Genomic DNA, 26,633 nt, shown 5'->3' with positions numbered 1-26,633 from the left:
AAATATACAAGCCAACATTTTCCAGTCATGACTAATTTAGCACACAAATCACTCAACATCTTTCAAGGATCAGGTGATTAAGATGATTATTAAGGGAAGAGTGAGGTGCAGAAGCTTCTACTTTTTAGAAAGAAAAACAAACCTGTATAAAATTATGGCACCAATATAGAGAACTAAGAACTTTGGAGGAACATGCTGGAAAAAAATCCTGCAAACATAACACTGAGAGAATTGCTGAGCTCACAAGAAAGCAAATGGAATCTCTAAGGAAAAGTAAATACTTTTTTTAAAAAAGAACTACATAAATAAATGATAGTGACTTGAAACAAGAAGGAACTGTAGACAAAAGAAATGATAACCTTAGGGTAAAATGGCACCAGTGCTGGGATCCACAGGAAAAATTGTATAGATTCTGCTGTGTTAAAGAACTGTATTTGAGACAGAAAATTAAGCTGGTGTACTTAAATAAAATAAAAATAGTGTCAGATCAATGTCACACCCTACAGAACCAAGAGCAAAACTTCTCTGGAGTAAGGTACAGCGTTACACAGAATAATTTCAGTAAAACATATCTTTCAGTCCCAAATCCTCAGACAAGTAAACAAGTCACCAGCCTTAAGAGGTAAAATAATAATAAATACAGACTCTAAGGGCTTCATAAATTGATGTTATTATAATAAATTATGAATTAATTATTCATAATTATAAAACGTTCACAGATATAAGTCTAAAACATAAAACGTTCACAGATATAAAATCTGAAATAAAAAAATCAACATATATTATATATATTCAACATTGTGCTACAGTTACAATTCCTAGACAAGAACATAGGCAAGTAAAATAATTACTATAAGAATTTAAAAGGAAAAATATCTATCATAGGCTGGGCACGGTGGCTCACACCTATAATTCCAGCACTTTGGGAGGCTGAGGCAGGCGGATCACGAGGCCAGGAGATCGAGACCATCCTGACTAACACAGTGAAACCTCACCTCTACTAAAAATACAAAAAAATTAGCTGGGCGCAGTGGCGGGCACCTGTAGTCCCAGCTACTCAGGAGGCTGAGGCAGGAGAATGGCGTAAACCCGGGAGGCCGAGCTTGCAGTGAGCCCAGATGGTACCACTGCACTCCAGCCTGGGCGATAGAGCAAGACTCCAACTCAAAAAAAAAAAAAATTCTGTCATAAATAAAAAATAATATATCTACATAAGATACAACAAATGATCTATAAAATAAAATCATTAACAAAATAATTTAGCAAAATGGTTAGATATAAGTTCAACTACAGAATGCATTGCATGTTAATATACTTGTAACAATGTAAACTAAAATATTAATATCCTTTACAACATAAATTTAAAAAGAGTCAGATATCTAGGAACACATTTACCACAAGATGCAGATGACCTTTCTAGAGGAATTTTAAAATTTGATAAAAATTCATTAGAGGAGACATAATACATATGGATATACCACAGTTATAAGAAAAGCAATATTGAAATAGGTCTATATTTCTCAAATTGTGTTAACTATTCCAAAATAGAAAAAAAAAAGAAAAAAACTATAATATACTTGGCAAGCTATTTCTAATATATGTGTAAGGACAAAGTCACACCAATAGCCACGATATTTCTGAAGGAAAGGTATAGTAAGACATAGTGATTACAGCAACTTATTTGTGCTGCGATAGTCAAAGTAATAAATGCACAAACTCACCAATGGAATGGAATAAAAGGACTAGAAACAAACCCATACAGAGATGTAAGATAACATTGTAACATTTTGTTGTTGTTTTTGGAATTTAGAAAATATTTACCTGGCAGGGTGCTGTGGCTCACGCCTGTAATCCCAGCATTTTGGGAGGCTGAGGTGGGTGCATCACGAGGTCAGGAGTTCGAGACCAGCCTGGCTAAGATGGTGAAACCCCGTCTCTACTAAAAATACAAAAATTAACTGGGCATGGTGGCATGCACCTGTAATCCTAGCTACTCAGAAGGCTGAGGCAGGAGAATCGCTTGACCCCGGGAGGCGGAGGTTGCAGTGAGCCGAGATTGCACCATTGCACTCCAGCCTGGGCAACAAGAGGGAAACTCCATCTTTAAAAAAAATTTTTTTTTTGCCTTACACCATACTTATTTTTAGGTGTATTAAAGATTTAAATGTAAACATCAAAAATCAGAGACTCTTGGTAGAAGATAAAGAAATATAGCCTTATGACTCAGATTATGATAAAGTTCTTCCTCTAGATATAAAATCCACAAAACATAACAGAAGCGGTATAATGAACCATATTAAAAATTAGCAAATTGTATTTATCAAAAGAACAACCATAAAAAAGCAGAGGAAAGTCAAAACTGGCAGGAAATGGCTCCAGCTCACGTAACTTACAGGGAACGTGTGTCTATAATATAAAATAATTTTAAATTATTCCAGCCAAAGAAATGCACAGATATATTTTTAGAGAAGAGAGAAAATAAAAGTGGGCAATACACATACAGAAAGACACCATGTTTTTGACCAAAATATTAACGAAAGTTTTATCTGAAACTATCACGAATGTATGAGTGTGGAGCAACAAGAATCCTTCACCACTGCTGGATTCAGTAGTTATAGAGTATCAGTGGGAAACCATTTGACAGTCTTCTGGAGATCCATATATGGGCATAAATATTACTCATTAGTTCTTCTCTTACAAATATGATTCTCTAACCTATACACACAAGAGAGGCACACAAGACTATTCATTCTGTAATGTGGTAACTGCAACATAACTACAGAAAAATATGAAAATGATCCAAGCAAGAGAATACATATTGTATATTTAATCAATAAATGTTATAGAGCAGAAAAAAATGTACAAACCGAAATAACTCACAAGTATAACAATAAATGTTAGAAACATAACATTTAATGCAAAAAAAAGCCCACAGATGGTATAAAATCAGCAGGTTTAATCCCATTATATAAAGGTCTGTTACTGGTGAGAGGCTTCCATAGTCTCTATTTAATTGAACTCTGAAAACAATTGTAAAGTATGGGCTCTGGGTAGAGCTTAACTCTTGGTTCTTAAGCACACTGGATTTGATCCTCTGTCAGTGGTCTGCTGAGACCTGGTCAGCACAGAATTTCTGACAAATAATTTCCCTTAAAGATGAAGCCCAAAATAGCTTGTGTAGCATGGACAGGACTGAATGCTCCATTCTGATAATGATCTCCTATGGCTAGCGAAAATAAGTTTCGAGGCAAAGCGGACACATTTATTTTCAAGGTGGGAGACTATTTTTCAATCACATTGTCCAATTTCATTTTCATTAATGCTATTAGAACAAAACAATTTGTGGCAAGAAATGAAAAGTAAATAAACAACATTAACAAGATCCCAGTGTTACTGAACTCTTGGGCTTCTTCTGATTTAGGGGTTAAGTGTTCCTGGCTAATAAACATCCTATTTAGGAAAAATAAAATTAGAAAAGTCTATAGCAATAAATTCTGCATTTAAACTTTCCATAATTTATGTTTAGAGGCAGTCTTTCTCTCAGACTTATTTCAGTAGATTTTAATCGCTCTGTGCTCCCACCGGCTAGTAATGGCAAATTTTAGCTCGTGCCTGTCTGGAGAAACAGAACGTACATTCCCATTGAATGTAAGTTATGTAAACCATCCAAGGTGATAAGACAGCCCAAAAATGCTTGTTTCAAACTCGATTTTTGCTTTGCTGTCCTTCCTTTTGTTTTGTTTCAAATAGTGGGCAATTGCTTCAACTTTCCTGCATAGATACAGCCTTAGACAACAGGCTCCCAGAAATGCTGAGCAATTCTGAAATACAGATACAACAGAACAATGAGAAGTATATTTTTCCTCTGACACAGGTAGATACTGCGCTGAAAGGCATTTTTATTCTGATATCTATATCTTACTAATGTTTATCCATTGTTAGCAGAGGCTGTGGGATTTGGAAATTATTACTAAGGTTTCTAAAAATCTAAATCAAAATGCCACAGTTCTCAATGGCTTATGGTGAAGCGTCTGAAATGAAAACAAGAACTACTTTCCCAGCCTCTGAGAAGATTCCACCTGTCATCAGAGCCAATTTGAAAAGGTATAATTATCCAACTCTCACACTCCGTGTTTAATTGTACAATTCTAAAGAAGATTTCACATTGAATCACTGTATTCTTAACTTATAAATTTCTTTTCAGGTCTTTACATTCTTTCTGTGACACTTTTTAAAAGTGTTCTGGCCAGGCGCAGGGGCTCACGCCTGTAATCCTAGCACTTTCGGAGGCCGAGAACGGCGGATTAGGAAGTCAGGAGATGGAGACCATTCTGGCTAACACGGTGAAACCCCGCGTCTACTAAAAAAAAAAATAGCCCAGCTACTCACGAGGTTGAGGCAGGAGAAAAACATAAACCCGGGAGGCGGAGCTTTCAGTGAGCCGAGATCGCGCCACTGTACTCCAGCCTGGGCGACAGAGCAAGAGTCCGTCTCAGGAAAAAAAAAAAAAAAAAAAAAAAGTGTTCCATGTGGCTTTCAGTGGCCCATGGAATCCTGAGCTACAGTGTTTAAACTTACTTTGACTCCCTCCTATCTCACTCTTATTCCTGCTTCTGATTCATACACCTTTGGTCATGCTCTGCTCACAATTCTGACTGATCTCTCTTCATCTTTCAAATCAAATTTATCTTCAAAGTCAGATTGAGGTCCACTCCATGTTATCTCTCTTACTTTCCTACCTTTGGCCCCTCTCTCTTCGCCCACGGTATGGACTTCACACTGTTGGGCCACTGCTTGATATGTTTGTGCCTGATCTCTAATGAAATTAGAGCCCCTCAAAAATAGGTATTAGTTGAATACTTTGCTCTGTGGCCCATACAGACCTAATGTAGGTAGAATTACATGTTGGAACATACCCAGCTTAGGAAATGAATTGAATAAAAATGAATGAAAAATAGTAATTAGGAGCACCAAAAAGATGCTCCTAATTCTTACATATGTAATAGTATTTTCTTACTCGTTGAAATCTTGGGTGATTTTTGAATGGATTTTTTCACCCCAAGATCAAAGTCCCTAGAGAAGTTCATTGCAATGAGTAACAAAATAAGGAAAGATTTACACTGAATAGAAAATATCATTTAGCTCCAATGTCTGAACATTATATGATATTTAGAAGACACTAGTTTGTCCCTTCATTTCTCTGATACTAACTTGATAGGACCTTTTATAGGATGCCAATTATTAATGCCTTTCTGATGTTCTCCATCTCTTCAATATGTGGCCTCTCGTCTTTCAACCTTGAGTGCAGCTGAAAGCCAAAGCGAGGCTCAAGCTACTGAAAGCTATCAGTAGTTGATTTCTAATATCATGATCATAGAGGGCTTACTCAGAGTCCCTTTCATCTTATGCTCTTTCAAATGCATTAGAAACCAATTACTAAACAGGACAGCCATCATGCATTACTTTCCAATCTTTTTTTCTTTCTTTTTCCTACCTCTCATCTTCTTGGTGCTCCTAATTATTATCTTTTTTTCTGTATTACTTCCCTCTCATTATGTTGAAAATATGAAAGAAAAATAATTGGAGAAAAAAGACTTGTAATTATATTAATGGACAACGACGAGAAGAACCATAAGTAATAGGGCCCCTGTTCTCTGGAATCATTATCTATACCACTCTCATATACAGTTAACTTACTCTATCAGTCTCATGTTCTTCTGTAATTGTAATTGAATTTCATAATCTCTACTGTCATGTCTTCTCTAATGCACCGTGAGTCTAAGTTACCTCTGTTCTAGGATAGGTCTTAAAGAAGGATTTGCCCTTGAGAACACCTGAGAATTAGGTAAAATTTATTTTTAAAGACACCTCCCTGGCTTTTGTTCTGAGATCATTGTCATAGAAGCAATGCCTGCCTGCTATTTAATCCTGCCCAAGGATCCATCCATTAGCACCAAAGCAGGCTTTACTGTCTCTGAGCAGCTTCCATTTTTCCATCTTGAGTAGTTGTCATAATATTGTCATATTTTATTTCTTGATATGAGGAAAGTTCTAAGAACTTGCTAACTTTAAAAACCTAATGTATAATAAAGGAATAAAATGCAAATTTCCATAAAAGAAGTTATAATCAAAACATTACCAATCAGGCAGAAACGAAGTCTGCAAATAACAAATATTTCCCTAAGAGCTTAGTCCCATCTGGTAAATTTTCAAATAGTACGTCAGATGAGTGGGGGAGATAGTTTTGCTTACAAGTTTCTTCCTCTGAGGTCATTGACCCCTTCTCCAACAGATCAAATCACAAGGGAACATTTCTACTGTAATCACTGCGTAAAGTGTGTTAGAATCTTTAATGCATGCAGGGAAGACAGCAGAACATGGGTGCCCTCAGAAGCCTGAGAACCTCTGAAAGGAGATGTTGGAGTCAACTTTCTCCACTACAGAGATGTGCTTTTGTCAGAGATATCTGCACAGTAGTTAAGTGTATGAGCTTTGTAGACAGATCTGAGTACATAAAAAGGCAGCAATGGTTCAAGGGGTGGCTCAGGACTTTTTAAAATTCCTAAATCATTATCAGTTCTTTTCAGTTCCCAAATAAACATACATGCGAAGTAAAATTAGTACAATTGTGATTCCAATGCAGCTTTAAGACACACGCACAATTACAGCAGTCTAATCGAATTATCTCTGTCCTATATAAAATCATGAAGTCACTGTGAAACCTCCATCTTAATTAGCACCAATGCCCCATCCATATCCTTGGAGTCTTGCCACTTCAGTGCCTGTAGGCTGATTGCCTACTTCTAGAATCTATAGCATTTGCCTGAGGGCTTTTTCTGAAGCTTAGGAAAGTGACTCTGGCTATGGGTTATGTAGAAATGCCACCCCTCTAAGTATTCCTCAATTAATGACTGAGCAGAATTAATGTATATTTTGCAGCTCCCACCACTTAGATTGGGATATGTTTGAGGTATGTAGTCCGCTGTTTCCAAGATTTTCTACTTAAGATAAAGCTCCAATAATCCACAGTCACAGCCTACTTAATGATGCACCTAAAACTGGCCACTCTCTCAGCTTCTCAGTTCCCTTCTTTCTACTGCTGCTTCTTGCACAGTCAACTACTTTTACTCAAATCTTCGACTAGGGTCTCCTTCTGTGGGAAGCCAAAGTACAACATCCTGGATTTACCATTTATTGAAAGTGAGCTCTAAAGATGTTAGTTATACTTTTTTTGCCTCCATTTCCTTACTTTAAAATAGGAGTAACAATAATACCTGTCTCATGGATTTTTTATGAGAATTTAGTAAAATAGCACTTCCAAATCACTTAACACAATGAATGGCAAATAAATGGTAAGAGCTTAGCGATGTCAGCTTGATGGTAATTATTATTGTATCTCTCTCATGATTAGAAATGGGGTACAGCAAATTTACTAAGGGCATGCAGAAGTACATTTAAAATATATACAGGCTAACATAAATCACCACTACCCTGTTTACAATGACAGGTTTTCTGGGGTTTACATATTATACATACTCACTGTCCAATGGACTTATTTGAGATAAGAATTTTTTTATGTGCACACAACTGCACTGCTTATGGTATCAGTGGGTAGTCTACTTCACCAAGGCTGCCTAGGAAGCAACAAGTACTTTAACGTACCCTAAACTTTAAGATGCAAAGTTCCGTATGCTTCTGGAGAAGAGTGGAACTGTCATTCCGGTATTGTCAAAAATGAACAAAAAGTATTGACAGGTCCATAAGCAACTTTGTGCAGTGGGGAGTTTACTGTCCCAGATTCATGGGTCAGAATATGTTCAAATTGATGACACTTTCTGGAATTCAGGAGAATAAAGGAATAATCTCACTTCTGATAAGTTTATTTTGTCTGCCAGTCTATTGTAAAATCATGCTCAACCTAATGCAATAGAGTAGCAATGGAAACAATACCATATTTTTTAATTTTTTAGAAACTAAGAACTTGGAGCCAGTGTGTATGTGTACACTTGTGAAAATTTCATAATTTATTTACAAAAATTAACTGGATCATTCAAACCTTCACTGAAAACATACTTCTGCCTGAAATATTGATTACTATTGTTGCAACGGTTGTTGTAATTTGTTTGGATTATCGAAATAATAGATCACATTTTCCAGAACAGTCTTCTTATGGAGATGTGCCTACTTAAAATATCCAGTCAGAGAATATTCATATTCATACAATTAAATTTATGTGTCTGTAGATGGCACATTCTCTTGATGAAATTCAATGGTGGGAAATTATTTTTTTGAATATAGATTTCCTTTAAAAATCATGAACACTTATGAAAAAACAAGTTTTTTTAAGGCTGAAGTAGGATATCGTTCTGAATCAAATGTTAATGTAGTTGGTCAGTTTTCTTGTCAATATGATTTAAAGGTTTTTTTAAATGAAAGAAAATATCATATGATGTGCATATTTATTTATGCATTTATGTATTTATAGAGATGGTGTCTTACTCTTTTGTTCAGACTAGCCTCCAACTCCTGACCTCAAGTGATCCTCCTGCCTCAGCCTCCCAAAGTGCTGGAATTACTGATGTGAGCCATTGCATCTGGTCTGAAATTTAAAGTAATTTGTAATTAAAATTAAAAATTAAAAATTAAAGATTTTTAAAATATTAAAAATGAAGATTTAAAACTTTCATTTTGTTATAAATGAAAATCATTATAAATTGTATTCTAGAGGACAGCACTAATTCATATTGATATATCTGATGTTTTTACCATCACCACCACATATTTCACTGTCTTATTATTTTATTTCAGTCACGGTTGAGAGTACTGGCCCATTATGCTATAATATGAAATATTAGAGTACTGGTTCATACACACAGACAAATATAATTCCTGTGAAGCTTGATACAATAAAAAGTGTGTGTGTGTGTGTGTGTGTGTATTGACAGAAATGGACAGAGATAAATCAGATGATTTGGGTTTGAGCCAATATGTATACACATACACACACAAAAATATTGTAATTGAGTGGTGATCATATGCTGCTGATAGCTCATCTATATAGGCATATGCAACATCCAAGACAGAAATGAGGCCAGCTTCCAATCTGAAATGCACTTTCACCTGATATATTTAGGTCAGTCTCTGGAAGCAAACGGAGTGATCTCATTTGAAAAATATAAATAATTGTGTGGATTCTCCTTATTACTACAAACAGGTCTTAACCATGGTGCGTGGGATTGATAGGAATTCATTGGGATTATATGTATAAAGGATGAATGTGAGCTGGATTTCTGTATGTCTGCAAAGCAGCCTGTTCTTTTGGTTTACATTGTCTTCACTATTGTGTTTTCATTTGCATGAGTTGGCTTATGCATGTGTGTGTGCGTTTTATGGGGATGAGGGCAACAGAGTCATTACAAAAGAAACACATGTGTTTGTGGGTGATTAGATGAATAATAGTTTTATTACTATCCGTTAGAGAGAGTTCTCTGCTTTGTCCCCCCAAGGTGTGAGTGGGAATTAAAGCGAGTTGGCAATTACAAAGCTCCTGCTGCTGAATGTGAGAATAGGCACTGCAGTTATTGGCAGAGATATTCCCCCCCCTTTCTTTCTTTCTTGAGGCTTAAGACTAGTTTGGAGGCCAGTCGTTTCTCCTCTGCACTCTACTGGCTGTTGCAGCCTGAAGCTAGCTTGTTATAACCTACTTAGGCGGTGGGGAACTGTCACTCACCACTTCAGAATCAATGGTTGCAGATGGAAGCTTGGATGCAGTGCCTTTTCCCCCTGCAGTAACAAGCAGTTAATAGATTTTATTATAATTATTTTAACTGCACAAGCTCAGAAGGAAACTTAGAGGAGGTGTGCAGGTTTGCTAATCAAAATCACCCACACTTGCACACAACAAAGGGCAGTGGAATCTTTTGAAGGCATCCTTCTCAGAGCTGAGTGTAATATTAATAATGATACAAATAATAAATTCATTCTACGAGGAATCTGTTTGCATGAACCTGAAATATTGGTTCATCAGAATTTTGCTAGAGGAAAGAAATAGTCACTGATTTGTCATCAAGGGAGTGGCGTTTTGTTGGTACACACACACACACACACACACACGACTATGTCTCTGTGGATATGTGCATATATATATGAACATATAGCTGAACTTTTTCTTATTTTTCTCGGGAAAATAGAATGTTTAAATATTTTCAAAAACCGAGGGTCACATTTCAATTCAAAGGAAGAAAATTTATATATTCTGTTTCTTTTGTTAAACTTAACAGTTATACTTCCTGACCTGGAATTTGCCTTAATCCAGAGACTGTTTGATTAGGGAAGGCAAGGGTGAACTTTCGCCATCATCTCAAGTCTGTATTTACCTATGACTTCCTGCTGCAGTTTAGTAATCACACTGCATCTCTTTGACTTTTGAATTTTTATAGTGGGGATTAAGGAAAGTGCTGAGAACAATTCATGAAAATAAGTAATAGAAATGAAAGGGTTCATAGAAGGACTAATCTAATACACACTTTTAGGGTTACTAGAAAGTCCTCTGTATTTGAAAAAATTATTCTCAGTCATATAACTTTAAATCCTACCAATAATTACTTCATTTTTATAAGTTAATGCCTTTTGTTTAAGAAATGTGACATGATTCTACTATGAGCCAATGTTGTAAATACTATTCCCTTTGTCTCTTCTTTTCTTCTTCAATGTCTGCCTCCCCAGAGGGAGGCTGAAAATGCCAGAGAATGACATTCCCAGCATTTCTTTCCATAGTGGTGGCCATTTGACCCAGTTATGGTCAATAAGACATAGAGGCAAGCCTGTTGAAAACTTCTGAGGAAGTTTATCTCCCTTACAAAACATAAGAAGAGAACCCTTGCCTCATGCTACTTTCTTTAGACTTTTTGACATGGCTACCATAGAGTTGCTGTAGAATCTGTCTAGCTGCTAAGCTTAATGACCAAGAGAAGACATCACTCACTCATTGATTATGACAAAATGAAAACAGGAACAAGCACTTGGTCAAAATACTGGTAAGCCGGTGAAGACACCCTGGAATCACCTGTATGCAGTACAATTTTTATGAAAAACTCTTTCAGAAAGCCTTTCCACACTTTCTCAAAATTAAATGAGTTGGAAGAATAATAAAGCTATATATATATATTTTAATTTTATTGAGATACAAATATTAAAATACAATTCACCCACTTAGAGTGTACAATCCAATACTTTTTAGTTTTCTCAGAGTTGTGCAATCATCATCACAATTTATTTTGGAATATTTTCATCACCCCAAAAAGAAGCTCTAGAACCAGCAATACTCATTCCCCATTTCTCTCCCCTCCCCACTCCCTAGACCCAAGCAATCATTTATATACATTCTGTCTCTATTCTTGCCATTTTCAAATAATTCCCCCTATCTAACTATAATAAAATCTATTCATTGACCAACCTCTCCCTGTCTTCCTCTCCCCTAACCACCCAAGTCTCTGGTAAGCACCATTCTACACTCTACTTCTATGAGATTAACTTCTTTAGAATTCACATACAAGTGAAATCATTCTTTCTGTACCTGGCTCATTTTACTGAAAATGTCTTTCTGGTCGATTGATGTTGTTACAAATGACAAGAGAATTGGAGGAAATATTTTCAAATTTTATATCTAAAAAGACATTAATTTCCCAAATATATATAGAACACAGAAAACTCAAGAAAACAAAACACCCTATTAAAAAAAAGTAGGCAAAAGAACGGAATAGGCATTTCTCAAAAGACATACAAAGGACCAACAAGTATATGAAAAAAATGCTCTGCATCACTATCCATCAGGGGAATCACATGAAAACCACAATGAGATCACACCTTACACCTGTTAGAATGACTATTATCAAAAAGACAAAAGAGAGTAAGTGTTGACAAGCAAGTAGAGAAAAGGGAGCTCTTAAATACTGATGGTGGGAACACAAATTAGGACAGCCATTATAGAAAGTAGTATGGAGCTTCTTCAAAATACTACAAAATAGAACTACCATATTATTCAGCAATCCCACTACTGGGTATATGACCAAAGGAAGTGCAAACAATATGTCAAAGAGATATCTGCCCTTCCGTTTATTTTTGCAGTACCATTCACAATAGCCAAGAGTTAGAATCAACCTCAATGTCAATTGACAAATGATAAAGAAAATGTGGTATATACAACAAAAGAACTATAAGTTTCAATACATATCAGGCAAAAATATAATAGTACAAATGCAATAACAATATTATTCAATTCAAAAATCAATTGTATACAAAGTAAATTACCCTGTATATTAAATAAAATTTTAGTTTTGTTGGGCTTTTCTTTTTAAAAAATAATATGCCATTCTCTCGCTTTTACTTTTCCTGGACCAAATGTGATGCAAGGTATTTCACAATCAACATGTCTGAAAAATACTGCGAAAGAAATTCAACGGGGTAACAGCAAACTTAGCATTCACTATCATCAGTTTATTATATGTCAACTCTATCATGTGGTTCGCAAGTCCCCGCATTCCTTTTGTGTTTGAGAAAGAAAAAAAAGTGTTGACTGAAGGCCCAAACTATGATTTGGTTGGGGAATATAAGGTGACTCTTTTCCCTTTCCTTACCCAACCTGACAACTCAATTAGTTTATTTCTGCCAGTGAAAAAAGAGCCAGGTTGTGGACAGATCAAGATACTAATATGATTGGGAGGTAAATTTTCTCTTAATAATATTTATTTTTGTTCTGTTTTTTTCTGAGAAAATATAGTCATTATAATAAAAATTGAAGGTATTGCTTTTCAAATCCCAATAGATATGTTTTACTGGAAGCATGAATTTGATTTTGAAAATGTAGTTTTGACTCTATAATAAATTACATTAAATAATACATTTAACTTTTATAATATATTACTAAAAGAAGTTTTACAAAACTTCTTTCTTGACTATGGAGCCCCGCAAAATTGTGACAGGATTTGCGCCTCGGACTGAATTTGATTAGATCTTTGGGGGTTTTCTTGTTGGTTTTTGTTTTTTTGTTTTGAGACTGCGTCTTGCTCTGTGGCCCAGGCTGGAGTGCAATGGCACAATCTCGGCTCACTGCAACCTCCACCTCCCAGATTCAAGTTATTCTCCCACCTCAGCCTCCTGAGTGCTGGGATTACAGGTGCCCGCAACCATGTCCAGCTAACTTTTGTATTTTTAATAGAGACAGGATTTCACCACGATGGCCAGGCTGGTCTCGAACTCCTGACTTCAGGTGATCCGCCTAGCTCAGCCTCCCAAAGTGCTGAGGTTACAGGCGTGAGCCACCACACACAGCCTGTATTTGATGAGATCTCAAATCCACCTTTGAGAGGTTTCAGATCAGACTTCCTCTCACACAGTTGACAGAGTGGAATGAGGGGTAAAAGTGGGAGCAGGAGTAAAGGCATCTGCTCTCTGATTTATCCTCAATAGCGGAAGGCTTTTATGTAATAGCACCAGATTTCATACAGTTATTCACCCCTTACCTATCCTCAAATATAGACTGCCAGGTTTAGTCAATGGAAGATATCTCCTCTATTTCCTGAGATGCCAATAAGTTTATTTATTTATTGAGATCTTGATAAGTTCCAAGATAATTTGTCACTCACATGCAAGCTTACTCACTTTCTCATTTATTAATTCACTAAATTATTCATTTGACAGATATTTATTGATGATCTACTGTAAGTGTTATAATCTGAAGTAGACAATTATGATTCAGACACAGTCCTTGTTGTCCAAAGGCTTATCAATGTCTTCATTGTCAAAGAGTTTATTAATGTCCTTGTCATCAAAGAGAAAAAGGAAAAGCTGACATCTGAAAATATGATGTGGTTAGTAACCTGAGAGGTATATAGTTTAAGGGATAAGTAAAAAGGACCTGGAAAATTATACTGGACCAGGTTTTGCTAGTTTACTTTGTAGTCATTTTCTTGCAGATTTAGACAATCCTGCCAAGGTAAAGCTGAAGAACTCGAGGTAACATAAAAAAATAAGAGTACAGAAAGCTAGTAATGGATTTCTTTGCACCAGTGTTTGTCAAACATTAGTGTGCATCAGAATCCCCAGTTTATGCGGTACTATCCAACCTTTCCAATCCCCAGAATTTCTGATCCAGTAGGTACAGGATGGGGCCCGATAATTGAATTTATAGAAAAAAATCCCCATATGCTGCTGGTGCTAGTGTAGGGACTGCCTTTTGAGATGCATGCTATGACTTGCTGTGGTTCTTCTGATGATTTGAGTATTACAGACACATGGGTATATGTGCAGGGGAATGAGTCCTGTAGAAAAGACTTCTTTTCAGGCTACTCTATCCAGGATGGGCTTTTACCCTCCTCTTGTTCCTGGTAAACTTTCTAGAAGCTAGGTTGGATTCCTAGTGACCTAGCAAGAGAGTGAAATGGGGAAGAACATTGTTAAAGAGATTAATTGGCTGCTGGTTCCCCTAAAAAGAGGGCCATCCAAATATAGCAAAAAATATGTATACTTCAGAAGTTGTGTCATTAACACACACTGAACTATCTGAATTCCCATATTACTATGCCCTCAGATGGGTGCGTATTCATACTTAAGCTATTTCGTTGCAATGTAGAAGAAACAGAGAATGGATTATATGTTTCCATCACTTCAGTATGTTCACCTCTCCAATGCACATGCTCTTCTATAAACCTATCCCATTTCATGTGAATTCCTTATTACCCATGTAAAGACAGGATTGTTTTTTAGTTGCTAATTAATCCATTTGTGTTTCAGTTTCTTTGTCTGTAAGGTGGGGATAAAAATAGAATCCACCCCAAAGAATCCTTCTGAAGACTAAAAATCCTTACATGTGTAAAGCATTTAGAATAAAATTGTACATAATAATCTCTGAATAAATGCTAGCTATAGTCATATAGTCAGCTTTTTAAAAAAATGTAAAATTTTAAACATAAAGTTGAAATAATTTTACAGTGAATCCCTTATATCAACTATCTAGATTCTTGATGTATTTCAAAGCAAATTTCATACATCAATACAATTCCCTGAATATTTCACCATGCTAATGATCAAGTTATAGCTCAATATTTTTATGGATTTTTCCTTTTGAGTTAAATTTACATTTAAAGAAATCTTAAGTGTACAGCAATTGAATTTTGATGAATGTATATATCTCTGCAACCCAAGCCTCTATCAAAACATAGAAAGTCGCTTGAACCCCAGAAAGTTTCCCCATGCTTCTTCCTGTCAGTCCCTGCCTTTATTCCCATCCCAGTCATCACCCCCATGAGCTATGACTATTCCACATCTTTGCCAACGTTTGTTGCTATTTCTTTAATGTTGGCGCATAGGTACTGGTGTCTTATTATGGTTTTAATTTTCTCTGATGACTAATTATATTGTGCTTATTTCTAATTCATATATCTTCTTTAGTGAAGGTTCTGTTTAAGTAATTGCCATTTAACAAATTAGTTTGTTTGTTTTTTATTTTTAGTTGTAGAAATTGTTTACCTATTCCTGATATCATTAGCATGTCAGATGTCTGACTCGTGTATATTTTACTACCGATTGTAGCTTTCTGATTTATGTTCTTAACAGTGTCTTTAGATGAGCAGAACATTTAAATTTTAATTAATTTGAACCTATTACTGAGTTTTCTACTACGGTTCTTTTATCTAATTGTCAATTCTTCTACAATATCGCACTGTCTTGATTCGATGCTGTGGCTTTACATAAAGTCTAGGGAGCAGGCAATGTAAATTCTCCTACTTTTTTGTTTTTCAAGATTGCTTTGGAAATTCTAGGTTTCTTGCATTTCCATGTCAATTTTAGAATAACTTGCCAATTTCTAAGAGCTATTTAATTGGAATTGTGATTAAGATTGTGGCAACTCCATTTAAGTTTGGACAGAATTGACATTTGAGAAATACTGAATCTTCTGATCCTTGAACACAGTGTATCTCTCCATTTATTCCGGTCTTCTTTAATTTATTTTAGCAATATACTATATTTTCAGTACAGAGACCTTGTACATCTTTTGGTAAATTTATTTAAACATGTGTGATGGATTTTGATGTTCTTATAAATGAGATCATTTTGCAAGTTTATTTTTTATGTTTTTGTTGCCAAGATAAATATCTTCGTTTTTATTTTTGTGTATTGAGCTTATATCCATGGTATATTTATAGGTTAGTTGTAATGATCCTTTTGTACATTTCTTTGAATTGCCCATATCAATAACCATGTCATTAATACATAGTTTTAATTCTTCCTTTCAAAAGTTTGTGTCTTTTTAATATTTTTCTTGTAATACAATACTTAATACTTTCAGTGCAATAAAGACTAGAGGTAGTGAGAACCCCCTCCTCATCCTTGCCTTATTCCAGATCTTAGGAGAAAAGCATTTACTATTTCACCATTAGTATGTTAGCTATAGATTTTTCTTAGATGATTTTCATCAGGTAGAGGAAGTTACATTTGACTCCTAGTTCATTTAGAGTTTTTATCATGACATAGTGTTAAATTTTATCAAATTTTGATAATTAAGTGCAGCTTTAAATTGATTTACATATTTAAAATTTGTTTAATCTTGAATCAACTTTCATCATTTTTTGAGAAATATTTCTGTGTATCAAAGTTGTTGGTTTCCTTGGTGGAAAGTTGTTCTTGATGTTTCCTTATTATCCTTCATGACCTGTAGAATACGTACATATGCTTTTGCCCTCATTACTGATATTGGCAATTTGTGTGCTTTCTCTTTTTTAATTTCGTTAATTTTATTAATATTTTTAAAGAATCAACTGTTGCTTTATTAAGTGTCCATATATAGTGGCTTTTATATTTTATTGACTTCTTGTATATTTATTATTTTCTTCTATTTGCTCAATTGATTGCTTAGCTCTTTGTTTTCTAGCTTCTTAAGTTGAAACCTTAGGATATTGAATGTAGACTTTTTTTTTCTAATATAAGCATTTAAAGCTAAGCCCTAGATAACCTGCAACCTACACATGTTGATATTTTGTGTTATTTTATAATTCAGTTGGAAATATTGTCACCATTTTCTCTTTTTTAAACTCATGGATTATTTAGTGGTTTATTTTTCAATTATTAATATACATTATTTTTCTAGATATATTAAACTACTTTTTAATTTAACTTCATTCAGGTCGGAGAATATATCCTGTAATATAATTTAGTGAAATCTTTGCATTTTTTTTGCCTAGCATGTGGCCTTTGTTTGTGTATATATCATCTGCCCTAAACTTATAATTACAAATTATGTCAGGAGTTTGATTGTTCAGGTCATCTAGTTGTTTACTGTTTTTTTGGTTTTGTTGTTTCATCAGTTCCTAAGAGAGAGTTGCTATAAAGTTGATTATTTCTCTACAGAATTCCATCCATTTTTGCTTCGTAAATTTTTAAGCTTTATTATTAGGTTCATAGGTATTTATGATTATAATTTCTTTTCTATGAATTGACACTTCTATTATTACAGTTGAATTTAAATTGAAAACTATCTTTTGGGTGGTATTCAAACCTCAATTCCATACTTTTATGTTTAACAAGGAGAGAGATGGAGTCAGGTTAACATATGTGTGGTTCAGAGGTAACACAGACATTCAGGAATGGTTCATATAGAATTTAGATTTCTCCTGCTCTGGCTGTCTCCTTTCTCATATTCCCTACTTTCCCTTTCCAGTGGCCGTAGTTGCCACAAACTCTATCTTCTGGTTCTTCAGGCCACTACAATTGTGAGTGCGCAGAGTTTTAGCTTTCCTACACAGTGCAAACTGCAGCCGTTCCCAGGATAGAATTCTGGAAAAATGAGAACCTCACCCAGTATCCTTTCAAGTGTATTTTTTTAAACCTTGACTTCTTTCTAGCATCTGCTTGTTTTTCATCTCCATCTAGTGTCTTCAAATAAGTATTTCTTTGCCTCCAGAATTTATAGCTATCACCTCTGGAAAGGCTGTTCTGATAGGTGCTTATTTATCTGTTCCTGAAAATGAAACCCTTAGTTTGGTTTTAAAATAATAATTTATTTTCAAAAATTATTTCCCTGCACCTCCCCACCCCCCCTCCCCCACAGCCTTCTTCTCTCCCCCTCCTTCTCTTCCTTCTTCCATTTTTAGAATTTTAATTCCTTTGCCAAAGACTGAGATTTTATACCTTTCTGCCTTGCCCTTTGTACTCATACATTTTAAGAAATGTAGTTCCTGGCCGGGCGCGGTGGCTGATTCCTGTAATCCCAGAACTTTGGGAAGCCAAGGTGGGTGGATCACCTGAGATCAGGATTTCAAGACCAGCCTGGCCAACATAATGAAACTCCGTCTCTACTAAAAATATGAAAAATTAGCCAGGCATGGTGGTAGGCGCCTGTAATCCCAGCTACTCAGGAGGCTGAGGCAGGAAAATCACTTGAACCTGGGAGGTGGAGGTTTCAGTGAGCCGAGATTGTGCCACTGCACTCCAGCCTGGGCAACAAGAGCAAAACTCCATCTCAAAACAACAACAACAACAAAAAAAATAAAAAGAAAAGAAAAGAAAAGAAAAGAAAAGAAAAGAAATGTAGTTCCCACCCTTTTTCCTATTAAAGATAGTGGTCAAGCTTGCAGTTCTTATTAAAAGAGCTAGGGGGAAAGAGGATCAACGTGGTAATCTAGAGTTCCTTAGTTCATGAAGGAAGTAATTCATACTCACAGAATAAAATAACAAAAGGGACAATATTTAAATAATTAGGTAAAATTAGAGTTCTAGATAATAAGTCTATGTTTAAATTAAGACAAGAGGAAGACCTGTAGGAAGACAACTCAGATGTCAGGAAGTGAGTCAAGTTCACAGTGTTTCAATACAAGGCAGCAACTCCAATGGAAATCTTTGAGGTACGTAGAAAATAGGGGCAGGAGCCAGTGTGGCAAAAGCTACAGAAGCCAAGAATGACCCAGTGTTCCAGATCAAAGCAGATTCCAGGTTTTAGGAGGCAGGACTAATCCAGCTCACACATTATTTGTTATCATGTTTGCTAACGTCCCCTCTGAAAACTTCAGATCTGTTACAAGGCAGGACAGCCTAAGCCTCCTGTAATGTTCATCAAAAAGTACACACTAGCAGGGACACGGAGTCAAAGACTTGCATGGAAAAAGCAGAATTCTTCTGCTTAAAACTACTGTATAGAACTACCATATAAACCAAGTTTTTAATTTCACCAAATGTCACTGTTCCTCATATATTCATTGAAGGAGCAAATGAAAAATTGGAAAGATCAAACCAAGGCTAACCATAAACCATAAATGGAACAGAGCAAGTTCATTGTTCTGTTTGATGAACCAATGAACTATTATAACTTATCTTAATATTCCACATCCAAATTCAGTACCCTTAGAATGGCAGACACTTGAATATCTCCACTAAATCTGATTTTGAGAAGAGTGGAAACTTGGATTTCATATTCACTTCCAAGGAACTCATTCTTGATGTCATTAGACATATCTGTGGACGCCAGAAAACTTAACTGGCAGAAAAGTCATTAAACAACAATAAAATAAGCCAAAGTCCATGTTGTTCAAAGTTTTTTTTCAAGAAATATATTTATTGTAATTTATAGTTAGATGAAGTTTACAGCAGCAGATGGCAAGATTTTCAGGCAATTTGTAAGATGTGTCAGACATTTTAGCCAATAAGATAACAAAATGCAATAGCACCTGTCTTTTTCCTTATGTTTCTTGATAACCATATGAAAATAAAAATGTAAACCCAAGATTTCCCATATTTAAAAAGCAGAAAAGAAATTATTGCATTCTGATGGAAAAAGCCAAAGTTTCCCAAAGAGAACATTTAAGCAGATAGGATTCAAATCTCTAAGGAAACAGTTAACAACTAGGTAGAATAATTGTCATTTCACCTATATAGTTTTATTCTAAAATTATAACTTATAACTATGAAAAATGCATGTGATATTGAACATGTGTACCTACCTATCTTTGAGTTTATCTCCATAACTGATTGTCTATAATGCCTTCTAAGATTGAGTTACTTTTCATAAAATATGAAATAACATTGTCTACATATTGGTAAAAAATTAAACTCAATATGTGTGAAAATTTATGTGAGATATATATGAGAATTTTAAAGTAATTTACAAGTCTTTATTATCATAATTAATTATAAACATTATATCATAGGACCTAAGGGAACATTAATAAATATTTTCAGAATTTTAATAATATTTTTTAAATAATTAGAATGATCAGCATACTGAACATTCCAAAAATAAATAAACAAAATAAGAAATAACCAGAGTATACGGACAAATTTATCTAAACTAGTGTTCTTTTATTCATATAATTACCAAGCTGTTGATCAGGTGACTGTCTCAGCCTTAGAAAATATTGGTTTTAGTAATGATCTATCACAATTTCTCAAAATATTTTATGCATAAGATTTTAGAAATATTGACATATATAATTTTTAAATTTAAAAGTAGCTAATAGTTATTTATAGCAGCATTGATTATATAATGGGGGAAATATTAGAGTATGAAATACAGTAAGAGGTCACAGCATATGTACCAGAAGTATATATGCAAAGAAGTGAATATGAGCCAGGAAATGGGTAAATTATTGATAATCCATTCCTATAAATGTGTTGCATCTACATCCTTACTGCCAGTTTACCATTATAACTTCATGACCTGCAAGGCTTTTGGAGGTACAGGGGTTCTACATCTCACATAAAGATGTTATCATTCAATTTCTTGGTTCCACTTACAGAAATTCTGTTTTCGTAGATCTGATTAGAAGGAAAGAACCCCTTGATCTGAATAGTTTGGGAGGTGATTTTGATATGCAGTTACGTTTGAGAACTGGTAAAATAGTGTATTTCTTTATTTTGCATTTTCAGAGAAGTAAAATGAGTTGTCAATGTTTAAAATATAAATATAAACTAACCTGGGACTCAAACTATCTTTTGTTTGCTGTCCAAGAAATTCTAGCAGATTATAAATTTGTTATTGATCCTCTGTTACTAGATAAAAAACATGTGGGTAGTCAAATTTTATCAGGTCTGATTTAAGGGTATCTAAAAAGGTCTCCAACCCTACCATCAATGATAGACACTTTTTAAAATATGTTTTCACCCAGAAACCTCTATAATATGAAATCTTTTGTGGCATAAAGAACTCACTATTCCAAATCAAAATACATGGGCAGTGTGTGGGACACGTATTACTAAGCATTTTTTATACAGTAGCAGCTTAGTTATCAGCAGTGATAACTGCTTAGTTAACAGCAGTGCTGGCAACTGTTTAATTTCTGGTTTGTCTCCTCCTACCCCCAAAACCCTGTGTGTGTGTGTGTGTGTGTGTGTGTGTGTGTGTGTGTATGCATGTGTATATACATATATACTTACATATTTGTGTTGTAAGTTTTAAAGTTAAAAAATATAGCACAATTTTAAAATAATAACAAAACACACAATGCACATTGAAAATTTCATATAGCCAATTGATAAGCCTGAAATGCTTTGGTGATTTTTGCTGATCTCTTACAGCCAAGGCTAATCTGTATTGTAATTGACTACTGAGTATAATTTGAGCATAAATTTTAGGTTGCTATACTTGTGTGTGTTTACAAGTAATAAGAAACTAAAGCAATGAAGGCATGCCCATACTTCATTCACTTAAAAGTAACATTATTTGCTGAATTGGATAATACTTTTCAGACACTAGAAAAATATTTGCTCAGTTTTTGTGGTATTCACAATATAAAGGCCACTGAGGTAAACATATCTAAGTTTAATCTGCATTAATAACACTTTGTCAATCAGTTTCTTAAGTCAAGACAACAAAACAATAAATCAAGCCTTTATTTGTAGTGTTTTCTAGTTTCCATGGATTTCAAGAGATCACATGAAACAACTGAATATGGGGTTGGGAATAGATGTGCAGTAGCCATCATGATGCCATACTTCCACTCGGCAAACAGACTAAACAAAACTATCCTCAAAAGCAAAGATAATAGTCAATATAGTAAAATATACAGCAAGACGTGTATTATCCACTTTTTTGGTTTTTAATATAATGCATTTAATAAGTGCATGGGATTTTATTTTTAATAATAGCTTTGTTTAATGACTGACTTTCAAAATTCCTGACAATTTAAAAAATGGGGTTCTTAAGCCAGTATACACAGCACACCACTGGTTCAGTTAACAGTTTGCCTGAAAAGATAAAGAAAGAGGAGAACACTGATATGACAGGTGAATGCATTAGGGGAGGAAAACTTCAATTAAAAGTTGCATACTTTAAGATAGTGCGGTGGAAGGAAATTTTTTTTCAAGAGAATTTCTCTTTTAGTCCTTTTCTCTTCATATTTGGTGTTAAACTGAGGTTATCACATAATTGTAGAAAATCATATTTTCTTTCTGGAAGAGTAATTTCACAGGAATTCATGGAGTCAGAAAAAAATGATTTGTAAGGAAGTCAGAGATAAACCTGACACAAATAATGCCTGGAAACAATGATAGGCTTGACAAATTGGCCCCCATCACCACAGTCCCTGAATTATTCTGTTGTTGAGATCATTTTCTGGCTTGAAAGTAATATATTTTTTGAAGTTTAATTACAGATGAACTTTACCAATGCCCACCACGCCCATGCTTTATCTTCTGGGTAAAATTTGAACAAAAGTGAGCATAGCTTATGAGATAGCTTTTACTATGAGTGTTATAAAATTTCAAAATATTTCCTGTGAGTTTATAGCCTGTAAATAGAACATTAAAAAGAAGCAAATATGAAGGAAAGATATACCTTTCTAAGTTTTCCAGTTCATGCCTTGTCTATGTCAGAAAATTATTTTAACCAATAATATTCATTGAGCAACTATATACATGGTTCAAGAAAATTCTCAGTGAATTTCAAATTTTAAATTGATTAACTTCTAAATGTTTAATCAAGTTTAATGGATAAGTTCCTTAAACATAGATGAACTTTGCATATAATAGCTGTGAAAAAGTTAACGACACTTTTTGTTTTTGTTTTCTGCATGAGCCATAGTTATCAAAACATTAAACCCTTCTTAATTCAAGGTTTCATAAAAAACAACCTAGGATGTTTTCTTCAGAGATGGCTTAAAGGTGTTGGAAAATGAACTTCAGAAAACTTTTAATCAGCTCTTATTCTGGGACTAGTCCTTTAACTTTAATTGAGTCACTTCAGTTCTTCTTGAGTCTCAGTCTCCTCACCTATAAGATAAACACTGGGTCCTGGGAGTGTTTCAAGGGTCAAAGGAAACCACCTGTGACAATTCTGGAAAAAACATGACATTGGGTAACAGCTCTTGTCATTTCCATGACATTGCAATATTTAGTAATATTTTCATGTTATGAGCTGAACCGTTGAAATGCTCTAATTATAGAACTATAATAAAAGTATTTATGTATTTATTCAGTAATATAATTTATAGGGATGGGGGCAGAGAAATTCTAGGCAGAAAAGGGTGGGTCTTTGATGAAACCCAACCCTCAAGCTGAAAAGCATGAAACCACAGCCCAGAGTAAGAACTTATATCCCTGTTTTCCTGCTCAAATGTTGCTTTCTCCTAAACCACCCATGACCCCACCCCATCCCATCCTGTGCCTATGAAAACCCCAGACTCAGCCAGTAGATGGAACGACTACATCTGAACGTTGGAGAGAAGTGGGTTGACTTCAGAGGGACATCTTGATGGCATAACTTTGGAGAGGAATCTGCTGGATATGGCCAGAATTCAGAGGAAGATTATCTACCCATCCCATCCCTTTTTCATCTCCCCTTCCCACTGAGAGCCACCTTCATCAGCAATAAAATCCCCTGCATTTACCATCCTTCAATTTGTTTGTGCGACCTCATTTTTCCTGGGTGCTGGACAAGAGCTTGGGAGCCACAGGTGTGGACACAAAAGGCTGTCACACTGGCCCTTCGCTCTTGCTGGTAAAAAGCAGCCACTTAAAGTGAAAAGGCAGAAGGCCAACTGAGCTGCTAACACTAAAGACCTCTGCAGATGGCAGAGCTAAAAGAGCACTGTAGCATTCCCTCTGGGGCTTCGGAGGTCACAGGCACCCCCACCTAGACACTGCCACGGGGCTCGCAAATTCACTTCTGCTGGCGCCCAAAAGTGCTTGCTACAGTTCCTGCACCCGCTCACCGGTGTTCTCCCTCCCGAGGGGTGGAACACAGCGAGTCTGAATGAGTGGAGTTGGATCCCGCAGGCACACTGAAACGGCCAGCCAGTTCCAATGCTCATGTACTCCAGTTCCCACCTTATTCGCTCGTGCAGTCACTTCCACAAAGAGTTGAGAGCAGCAGGCTGAGTAAACAAGGTAGCCCTGTTGCGAGTCCCAAGGAGGGGTTAGGGAAATATCCTGCTTCATAATTAATACCTGTGAAGCCCTGGCTACTCCAGCAACTAGAACACTAGAAGTAACTTCCATCTTCCAGGGTCGCTCTTGACCATACCTGCCTGCTTCCACAACCCAAAACAAAGAGGAAATGGGAATTTTAATCTATTTGTATTCTATGTATATGTGAAATGAATATGTTATGAAAACAAATAAATATACGTAAAATACATATAAGTATGTTTTCTATGTCAGCCATAATTATCAGGAGTTTGAGCTGCATGTTGTCAGAAATTCCAATAGTTTTCAGCAGATACTCCTAAGAGCTGACGGAAAAGAAGAGGACATCAAATTTCCTGCACAGAAAAGGTAATCATCCACTTAGTGAAATCAACTTATTCACAAGAAACTACTAGAAGTATTTTAGGACAAGAAATTACCATATCTTAAATTAAATGATAGAAATTATATGATATGTATTATATGGCTTGAAATATAGGAGTACTATGAACCTTTACAAACAGAGAAAAAGTGTTTGTGGGAGTGATTAAATGCGTATATAGAGGGAGGAAGTGTATTTCCATATTTATTAATTTAATTGTGTATAATACTGGTAACAACTTACTGGGGGGGATTTAAACGTATGTCTTTCACCCTTTGAAATTTTAGGAGTACGTTGGAGAAAAATAAATAAATAAAGCAGAATATAGACAGAAATTGATTAAGCAGAGATAGAAACTTGATATATTTAGTTTTTACACAGTGAGGCAGTGTTCACTGTGGATCTTGTGAAGGGAGGTCATCTTTGGCTGGAACTGACTGGGAAGACCTAGCAGAAAAGTAAGGATTCATTTGAAGTTTATGGCTGATAAATGCTTCTCTGCTGAACAGGAAAACAGAATTCTAGGAAGGAAGAACAAGGCAGCTGGAAAAATGGAGACTGAAATAAGAGTAGGCTGTCTAAATAGTAGTCATGATTAACTGAAATGATAGATCGATCGTAGATTTAAGAATTAATACTAAGTGAACAGCAGAGGGATAATGGATTTTGGAAGTTAGGCTAAGGAGCTGGCACTGAATTCTCATGGGCAATGGGAGACCAAGGGAAATAGGAATTTCTCACAGAGAGATTCAGAGTTAACAATGGTATAGAGTCAAGGTTTCTTTCGGAATGTCCAAGCGTGCCAGTGATTCCTCTAAACTGACTTAGATACCCCGTGCATTGGGTAGTTCTCGTCAACGATTCTTCTCTAGCAGTACCTGGCTGGCTAAATCCTTTACTATGGTACTTGCCCAATCTGAGAACTAAAGTGATACCAGTGAAGCATTCACCTCAAGAGCAAAATTTAAGGGGCAGGAAAAACTCAGTAAACAGTATGAATATTTTAGTGCAATATTTCTAAAAATAAAATCAAGGCAAAATTTCAAATAAGCAAAATACCAAAAAAAAAAAAAAAAAGAAATTAAATACAGTATCAGTACTCACCATGTGCATGGCCTGTCTCATTTGATCCTAACAATCACCATGTGAGGACCACAAGACAATCATTGTTCTTCTCATTTAATTATCAAGGACAATTGAAACTCAGAGAAGTTCACTCACTTGCTTGAAATGGGGAATCAGAACTCAAACCTAGATATTCCTATTCAAAAGTAGTATATTTTCTGCTCCAGGAGACTAGCAGGTCCTTTTATGGATGTTCTCCGAATAGATTCAGGGAAGAGGCAATTCGGAAAGCTCAGAACGTTCATAGTTCTCACTGATTTAAATCTAGGAGGTTTAGCTGTGTAGGATGCTGATTCTGTAATGTATTTTTCTCTCTGAGTATTTCTGTTAAGATTTCAGTGGAATAAAAGAAAAAAATTGGGGAAGAAATAAATAGGATCATCGTGAAAGAAAAAATATATAGAAATTTTTACTTGAAAAGAGACTGAGAATAGACCGCAGAGTCTAGGTAGAAGATGGTAAATTGCATGCTAATCGCATGCTAATAATGCATGAACCTACTGTTTCATATACCTCCATATGACCCTCAGGGATAAAAACCAGCTGAATCCACTGCATCTCAGCATAGTCCTTGAATTGAATTCACTAGTAAAACCAACTCAGATGAATTTTTATTTATTATTTAGCCAATGAGAATGTTTCCAAGGTTCCTAATTAGCAGTTTTATTTAAACCCCCATCTTATTTGGATTCATGGCTCTGATCTACATCTTGTGTTCCCATCTGCATTTACTTTGATT

This window comes from Theropithecus gelada, chromosome 18 (genome assembly GCF_003255815.1).
Source record: "Theropithecus gelada isolate Dixy chromosome 18, Tgel_1.0, whole genome shotgun sequence".
Taxonomy (NCBI): Eukaryota; Metazoa; Chordata; class Mammalia; order Primates; family Cercopithecidae; genus Theropithecus; species Theropithecus gelada.
Note: the sequence above shows the minus strand (reverse complement) of the source record.